Below are 10,388 nucleotides of genomic sequence, written 5' to 3' on the forward strand. Positions count from 1 at the left end.
AATTCTTGTTTTCTTTGTCATTTAACATTTTTTCCCATTAAAATACTTTTCTAAGCATCGAAGTGAAGAGTGGCAAAAATAGGGACAAGGAGAATTTAATAAAACATGGTATCTTCCAAACTATCTGCAATCCAGGTGAGGAAAAAAAAAACAAACAAGAAAATGTATCAAAGAATATTGGTTATTATCCAATCAAAATACCAATCTTTGCCAGGAAATGAACCTAATCATTAATAATGCTGCACTAAAACAGATTCAGAAGAGAGATGTTGGTTCCATTCTCTGGGGACGTGGGACAGATGTGAATGGCTCTTTTATAGCAACCCTGTGGTTGTTGCATGATAACCCCAAGTGTCTGTTTTTTCTGTTTTTTTGTTGTTGTTTATAAAAATTTATTGAAATTGAAAATTTGATCTATCCCATGAACATCCATTCAGGTGCCTTTCAACTGGTAATCTGCTCTCATAACTGGATTGCTGCTCTCATAAATGCCCTCTAAATCTTCAGGTTGACAAGTCTGCCTTGGCTTAAAACTTGCTCCAGGCCTTGTAAGCTGTCCCAACTCTTCACACCTTTATATGAAAAGGTCTTCAAACTCAGCACCCAAGCAAGCCATCCAAGATAGTGGCCTGTAAGCCCAAAGATAGTAAGTCCACCCCTTCAACTTCCAGCTAATTATGTTTAGTGCATGTTTGCCCATGGCTAAGGTGTGAAACTTGAGCTTTAGGACCTTGGCAGCCACTTCCACCCCTTTGGCACAGAACTGTCCATCAGAAGCCATCAAAAGCCACGTTGCATTCACACACAACACCATTCCTAGGGAAAAGATTAGGATTTTTAAGATAGCATTTTGTTCTAAAGTCTGTCTAAGCATGTCGTTTTTCTATCATCTATACTGGGTCATTTACACCACCCATAATTTCATGACTATAAAGGGTGCAGTTCATAAGTTGGGAAAAGCATATTGCACAAAGGCTGGGAACCACTGACATAAATAATGGTGCACTACTGAATGCAGCCATTGAGAGAACCACGGGGACTACCCCAACAACCGTCCTTCCTGAGCAAGGGGCCAAAGGAGGCCCTGGCTGAGGTCATTAACAAAGGCTCACTCAAGTGACTCAGCATGCGCAGACCCTGAGTGCCTATTAACCGTTTAGTACTCTCAGCTCCAAATGGATCTCTCAGTGCCCTGTTTTCAGGTAATGGAGCTAGGTGCTATAAATTCTCTTCTTTGTCAGCTCACATGAAGTTGAATTGTGTCAGTAGAAGGCAATGGAGAGACATTGCAGCAGAAAGGGCTCATCTTCCTGGTTTCATGGTGTTTTCAGGGTGTTTGGTCGCTGTGGCTTGGTTGCCTGCTGCATGCATCCAGGAAGTCCTGTGTATTCAGTCTCCAGCAAGTTTTGTGGCCAGTCCCAGTCAAAGCTTCCAGCCCTTTGTTCTGTGCCTCCTAACAGTCTGGCAGAGAATTCTTCCTGCCTGCCAGTGACAGTCTGAGATCCATCCTCACCAAGTTCAGCCTGTGGACTGTGCAGCTGCTCTGTCCCAGGCTAATCCCCTGAGCATGTCTGCCATGAATCTGTGTGTATCCACACTGTCTTCAATGACATCTAAATGCCATCTGCAGAGAGTAGACCTTTCTCAGTGATTACTACTTTGGGTACTCTCCTTTCACTCTAAGGTATTCTTATAACTTTCCTTATCTTAGCAGCCTTTCCTCTTAGTAGGCTTTCCCTTACAAATAGATAGTAATTGTTTACATCAAACTTCTCTGGTTTTTGTCTCCTGACTCAATTCTCACTGTTAACCTTGCCACCCTGGGTTGTCATTTGTAGTCCTTTTAAGGGCTATGAGAAATCAAGTCATTTGGAAATATGAGTGGAATTATTCACCTTAGTGAGAACTTTATAGTAACAGTGCTTGATATTATAATTTGTAATTTATGATTTAACAAATAACAAAAGCTTAAGAAATGTATAATATGTACCTGAGTATATATTTTTTACATTAATAAAATTGAGATTGAAAAACAGTTCTATAACACCAAGGGTGAAACCTCAGCTACACTTTGGACTTTGTGTGATTATGATGCATCACTGCAGGTTCATCCTCGGTAACAAATGAACCATTCTACTGAATGATGCTGATAATGGGAGAGGCCATGCACGTGTGCATAGAGGGATAATACAGGATAGTTCTGTACTTTCTTCTTAATTTTGTTGTTAATCTAAAATTGCTCTAAAAAATAATATCTGAGAAAATAATTGGCTTTTAAAGAAATGAGAGATATGTTTTTTTAAGATGGTGAGATAGCATTATAACAAAATTAAGGTGGCTAATATGCCTGGTGCTTACAAACATATGTTTTCGTTTCTAAACAAGATGCAAAATAACATTTGCTTGACTCAAAATCAAAAATGGGCAATTCTTGTCACTCTCTGAAGATACTGACAAGCTGAAATACAGAGAATTATATCTCATTAATCTTAGCAATAAATAATATAATATTCTGATGAATAAACAATTTATTTTGACTAATAGTTATATAGCTAAATCTGAATATTCCCCATATAGTTTTTCTATAGAAACACTTCAACAATTGTGTTTATATAGTTGTTCACGTATTGCTGTTTTTCTTTGTAAGATTAATTCTTTTAAGTCACGAAATATAAATGTTCTCAAGAAACTTACTCTTTGGAAAAGAAAGGTGAGCATTTTAACCACACTGATGAATTATAATGGCTTCTCTGGGAGATTGTTATCCATGAAGAATGAATGAAGACATCCAATAAACACTATGAGAAAGCAAATTTTATTAGAAGTCAAATAAAAGCTCATACTCATTTGAATTTTGTAGTAGCAAATAAACTCTTTCTTACTTTATAGAATCTTTTAAATTATCATATAATGTTACACACTGGACACATTATAAAAGTATCATAGTAGGAGTAAGTGAAGAGGACAAACTGACAAAGATAACAATTCCAGGGTTCTAAAAATTGATCAAAGGTTAATAATAATTTGTGAAATATCTATTATTAAAAAACTCCAAGAGATTCAACTAAGAAGAAAGCACATCTGTAGTTTTCTTGCTCAGCACTGTTCTCATGCCTCCCTGCCTGCCCACCGTAGCTCAGTGATCCAGCGCTTATAGTTCTACAATCTGGAGAAGCTGCAAAAATCAATGGTGTTGGTGCCACAGGGAGACTCTATTAGTAGTGGAGAAGGGAGTGAAATAGCCCATTGACTTTTCAGCTCAGAGTGATGATTTTGCTTGTTAATGAAAGAGGAAATCCCATATATTTACTAGGCAGAGGCTGTGGTCCTTGTATCAAGCACTGTGACCTCCATAAATACAAGCGGAAGATACTGTAGGGGAAAGTATGACCAAAGAGTTGACATGAGTTCTCTAAACACTCTTGGCTGATGGAAAAAATATATATATATGTGCACAGGGAGAGGAGACCAAGATGAATCCAGTAGAAAGTAAAAGCAGAAGGAGGCTTGAGAACTGCTAGAGAAGTTATGAGCACTCCACTCCCCCACTCACACACACACACACACACACACACACATGCACGTACATCACATGGCAGAGGGTGGAAGCCCTACTGACTTGCTGTATTTGAATATAGTCTTTTGAAAAAATGTGTTTGACATCTAAGCTATAAAGTCACCAGGGCAATCCCTAGGAATGTTGGCTAAAAAATAAAAATAAACAATTAGAATTTGGAAAAACTGGGCAGACATATCAGCAGGCAGACTTAGAAGATCCTGCAGTAAAGTTTATGCAAGTTTCAAAAATAATAAGTCAAAGAAAAATGAAATAGAATGCATGGTTACTAATATATATTATCAAAAATTTTACCTAAAAAATTAAAAAAAAAATGAAAAGGAACTGGAAGGGGTGCCTGGGTGGCTCAGTCAGTTAAGTGTCTGACTCCTGGTTTTGGCTAGAGTCATGATCTCGTGGTTGTGGGATTGAGCCCCTGTCCGGCCCATAGTCAGTGAAATCTGCTTCAGATTCTTTCTCCCTTCCCCTCTGCCCCTCCCTGCTTGCATGTGTTCACTCTCTCTCTCTCTAAAATAAATAAAATCTTAAAAAAAAAAAAAAAGAATGAAAAGGAACTGGAAAATGTCTTCCATACTAAGGGAAAATAAGGTCTATAGAAACTTTTATGGGGATAAGATGTTAGGTTTATTTTAAAAAAGTATTTTAAAGTAATATTTAAAAATCTATATAAATTATAAAGAAAACTATGTTCAAATAATTAAATGAAAATATTATGGCAGTAATAGATCAAGTAGGAATTATGAACAGAGAAATAAAACTATGCAAATAGAGCACAGAAATTCTGAGTTTATAAATAAAAGGGATCCAATTTTGGTGAGCATGTGAAGAAAAGGAAATCCTTTGAATGAAATGTAAATTCGTATTGCCAAATGGAAAATAGTATGGTGGTTTTTAAGAAATTAAAAAATAAAACTACCATATGAATCAGTAATGCCACTCTTACATATATATTTAAAAGAACTGAAATCATTATCTCAAAGTTATATATGCATGTCCATTCTCATTGCAACATTATTCACAATAGCCAATATATGGAAGGAACCTAAGTATCTGCAACAGATAAATAGTTAAAGAATGTATGATACACACACACATACACAAGCACACACACATACATTTATACATATTGAAATATTTTTCAGCCATGAGAAAGAAGAAAATCTTGCCATTTGTGACAAATGGATGGACCTTGAAGACCTTATGTTAAGTGACAAAAGTCAGACAGAGATATACAAATGCTGTGTAGTCTCACTTACATGTAGAATCAAAAAAATTGAACTTGTAAAAGCAAAGAGTAGAATGTTGTTTACCAGAGGCTGAGAGGTGGGGGAATTGGGGAGGTTTAAGAATACAAAGTAACAACTAGTAGATAATAAGTTCTGGAACTCTAATGTACAACATAATGATTATAGTCAGCATTACTGTATTAGAAACTTCAAAGTTGCTAAGACTAAATCTTAGCTGTTCTTAACACCCACAAAAATGATAAATATAGGACATGAGAAAAGTGTTACTTAACATTACCTTACTAATCATACTCTAATACATAAGTGTATCAAATGAACACATTGTATGCCTTAAATTTATACAATGTTATATGTCAATTATATCTCAATAAAGACAAACAAAAGATATATTTGTAATACCTACAGCTCCTACTAAGGAAATAAGAATATAGCTAAGACAAAAATAAAGTAATTAAAATGGAACACTAAAATAACACGTTTAATATAAAAGTTGTCAGGTAACATAGAAGAAGAAATCAAGACACAGACATAGAATAAATAGAAAAATGGCAGACCCAAACCCAACTATCCTATTAATGATATTCGTGTGAATTAAATAAATATTTCAATCAAAAGATAGAAATTGCCACCCCGAATGAAAAAGTAAGATCCATCTATATGCTTTCTGTAACAGACACATGTTAGACTCAAAGGCACAAGTAGGTGTAAGTAAAAGGATAACAAAAGAGCCATCCTACAAAGAGTCACCCCATAAGTGAGCAGAAATGGCTATTCTAAATCAAAATAGCTGTTAAAACAAGAAATATTAGTAGAAATTAAAAGAAACATTTCAGCATGTTAAGGCTGTCAATATAAGAGGAAGATAAAACAATTACAACCATATAATATTCATTTTACAACAGAACCCGCAAACACATCCAATAGAAACTGACAGATTTGGAAGGATAAATAAACAATTTAATGAGCACAGTTGGAGATTTAGAGCTCTTCCATCAGTAGTGAGAGAACAGCTAGTCACAAAGCCAGAGGCCTATGGAAGACCGTCAAAACAGTAGAAACCAGCTTGACATAACTGACATATACAGAAAGAGGTCTAGGCCATAATTAGGGATCAAATATTTGAAGGATGGAGATATTCAAAGTATATTCTCTGAAGACATAGGAACAAATTAGAAGCAGCAATGGAAAGAAATGTGGGAAATTTCAAAAATGTGGAAAAGTGATACACTTCTGAAAAATGTATAGTTCAAAGATGAAATCTGTGAAAATACCTTGTACTGAATGATACTAAACCGAGAATATGTCAAAACTTTTAGGGTGGAACTAAAGTAGTGTTTAGAGACAATTTGCAGCTTTGTCACTTCTACTCAAAAGGAAGAATGTTATAAAATGCATGATCTGAGTAGCTTCCTTCTCAGGAAGCTATACAGAGAAGAGCCAATCAAAGTTAGAGAGGAAAGAAATGGTAAACATATATTTAGCAGAAAGCTGATTCTGAAATATGTATAGTAGAATAACTAACAGTAGCCCCAAATAGATCAATACCCAAATATCCAAGAGCATCGGCAGTAGTATGGATGAATACATTATAGTAGAATCAGACAATGGAACAGAAATGAGTTTGGACAATTGAAAACCTCATGCAACTATATAGATGAATTGCACAAGTTTAGCTTCCCCTGAAAGAGCCAAGAAAGAAAGAATACATACTGTAGGATTCCATTTATGTAAAGTATTTTTTAAATGCAGGTAAAAACATGAAAGGGGCATTTTGTAGTGCTGGTAAAATCCATTTTCTCATTCTGTGAGATGGTGACACTTGAAAATTCAGCCACCTGTTGGCGTGTATAGCACTGCAACCACCTGTATGTACATTATGCCACAATAAAATTACCATAAGAGAGTATTTTGAAAATATGCAAACATATTTAAAACTAGGCATAAAATTGAAAAAAATCCTACCAAACACAACTTGTGAAAACCAAAGCAAAAAGAAATAAAAATATCAGAAGTGTGTTACAACTTCTAATACAATTTTATCTGTCATTCAGAAAACTTTTCACACTCAGTTACAGAATATTTAGATGTTTATGAGGAAGGACAAATGTGATGCCAATTGAACACCAAAATGAAACCCTTGAGGGTGGAAAAAAGGGGCTAATAAAATCTGTGTTATGTGCATTTTGATGGGAATACTAAAAAAAAGGAAATTACATGTCAGTGGCAATCATAAATAGATTCTGACAATACGTAAAAATAAAGGACTATGACATAAGTAGATTTATTGAAGCAATACCATGTTGGATTTACATCTGAAATCCCATAGTCATAATCCATCACATTAGCAGAGTAAAGAAGATCAAATGATGTGATTTCTTTGATGCAGAAGGCAACTGATAAAATTAATATTTATTCTTATTTTAAAAAATATCTTTAGAAAGATGGAAATAAGCAGGAAACATCCATGCAAAGATCTAGAATAGATATAACTCTGGAAAGAACTATATAAACTCAATGTTTAAAAAAAGGACCATTTTTAAAGTATGAATTGACATAAAAGTACATAAGGAGATTAATGAGACAGAAGTGCAAAATTTATATTCACGCATATATGGAATGTAGATTTCAACAAAGATATAAAATCATTCAGTGGAGAAAGTATAGTCTTTTCAACAAATATTGTGGAAAAAATAGAGTATCAAATATTATTAATAAATATATATTTTATACTATGTACAGAAATGTTAAAAATTGATCATATGTAAGTGTAAATGATAAGATTTCAAGAAGATTATTAGAAAAAATGCATGACCTAAAGTTGGGTAGACATTTCTTAGGTAGAACACCAGAAACATGATCCATGAAAGAACAAATTGACAAAGTGTAGTTCATCGGGATAATTTCTACTCTTTGAAGGGAAAAGAAAGATAAATCATAGATTTCAGAGAAGATATTTACAAATCATACATCTCATAAAAAAACTTGCTGCCAGGATACATAAATAATTCTCAAAGTATAGTAACAAAAATTAAAAATATAACCAAAATATTTCAGTAGTTAACTTCATCAAAAAACATATATGGATGGCAAATGAGTATAGGAAAAAATGCTCAACACTATTAGTCTTAGGAACATTCAAATTAAAACCACTACAAATCAGACCTCCTGTTGTCTATAGTTTGTGAATGTTCACTGCTTCTGTCTTATATGAATATGACATTTTAAACTCTATTCTCAGAAGTTTTCCAATATGGGACTAAAAATGCAAGTCACAGTGTCAAAATGTATTTGCATCTTATAAACTCAGAAAAGAGCACATATCTAAAATATGACAAGGACTTTTAAGAAGGGAAAAGAAGACACCATCTAGGATAATTGGGCGAAAGACACACTCGAGAACTTCTCATTCGCACAAAAGAGAATATCCTAATGATTCACAGCCCATAAAAATGGTACTATTATATAACCACCAGAACTTATTGTATTAATTTTTCTGAGACTACTGAACTTTGGATCAAGGTACTATTTGGTAAAATGTGTATTTACACAATACATTAGAAAAACATTGGAATAATTTAATAAATTGAAAGCACACATAATTATGACCATGTAATTTTGTTCTAATCCTTAGAGAAAAATGTATTATAATTAAACATAAATACAATTATAATGTTATATTTTACATTTGTATTTTATGATGATAAATGTAATGTTTATATGCTTAAATGTATTATATACTATATAGTTATGCATCATTTATAAATTATTTTACATACAATATGTAAAAAAGACAGGGAAAGGCTTTCCATAAAATAATTGTTCATAATACCCACATACTAAAAGGAACAAAATTTCTGAGAATAGATTTTAAAATGTCATATTCATATAAGACAGAAGCAGTAAACATTCACAAATAATAGACAAACTGATAATATAGATGGTTTATAAATATCATGTGAGAGTGAAAAGAGACACATATAAAAATACATACTGCATGATTCCATTGATATAAAGTCTAAAAATAAGCAACGATATTTCATAATATGAAAATTAGCAGGGCTAATAAAGGCTCTAAACTTCTATTTCAGGATCTGATTTGTAATTATGTGGTTCTAGCTACTTTGTGATCAATTTCACAATTATATACTTAGTTTCTTTGATGTGTGGTAAAATTAAATAGTACAGTTTATTTCAGGCAAAAGAGCATATATAGAAGCACTGTTTTCTATGAAAAGCTAGACTGGAAATTATCAAATGTACATTGGCAGTATAAAATATAAATAAAATATTTAGAGTCAAACTATGGAACATTAGCAGACTTAAATAAACTACAAATACAAATACAAACACAAGTACAAAACTATGGGTGAACTCTACAAATTTAATATTACAATATTAACTGATAAACTCTTAATAAAATGGAAACATCTGAAATTTTACAAATTCCTCTTTATCATCTATGGAGAGCAAGTTAGAGTTCTTAGAAGCACAGGGGAATGAATGTAAGTTTTGAAAATTTCACTTAACTGAAAAAATTGGGAGATAGCAGAGAAAGTAATTTTAAAACAATTAAATGATACATGAACATCAAAAGATAAAATATATATTTTTTAAAGATTTTATTGATTCATCTGACAGAGAGAAAGACAGTGAGAGAGGAAACACAAGCAGGGGGAGTGGGAGGGGGAGAAACAGGCTTCCCGCTGAGCAGGGAGCCCGATGCGGGGCTTGATCCCAGGACCCTGGGATCATGACCTGAGCTGAAGGCAGATGCTTAACAACTGGGCCACCCAGGCGCCCCCAAAAGATAAAATATTAAATTACATAATACATCAATAGAATTCTTTTCCTTTTTTTTTTTTTTACATTGTTGGAATTGATTTGCCAATAATTTTTGAGGATATTTGCATGTATATTTCTTTTGGTCTGTAGTTCTGTTTATTTTTTTGTTTTTTGTAAAATTGGGTGACAATTTAAATTTTACTTTTATGTATTTATTCATAATGATGTATAATTGGCATACAATATTATATTAGTTTTAGGTGTAGACATAATGATTCAACACTTATACACATTATGCTATGATCATCACGATGAAACTCATTACCATCAGTGTAGGAGGGTTCCCCTTTCTTTGCATCCTCGCCAACATCTGTCCTTTCCTGACTTGTTAATTTTAGCCATTCTGACTGGTGTAAGGTGATATCTCACTGAGGTTTTGATTTGGATTTCCCTGATGCCGAGGAATGTTGAGCACTTTTTCATGTGTCTGTTGGCCATTTGGATATCTTCTTTGGAAAAATGTCTGTTCATGTCTTCCACCCATTTCTTGATTGGGTTATTTGTTCTTTGGGTGTTGAGTTTGATAAGTTCTTTTTTTTTCTTAGATTTTATTTATTTATTTGACAGAGAGAGAGACAGTGAGAGAGGGAACACAAGCAGGGGAGTGGGAGAGGGAGAAGCAGGCTTCCCACTGAGCAGGGAGCCCGATGAGGGGCTTGATCCCAGGAACCTGGGATCATGACCTGAGCCGAAGGCAGATGCCTAACAACTGAGCCACCCAG

The sequence above is a fragment of the Leptonychotes weddellii genome, chromosome 5 (genome assembly GCF_054177405.1).
Source record: "Leptonychotes weddellii isolate Sample4059 chromosome 5, ASM5417740v2, whole genome shotgun sequence".
NCBI lineage: Eukaryota > Metazoa > Chordata > Mammalia > Carnivora > Phocidae > Leptonychotes > Leptonychotes weddellii.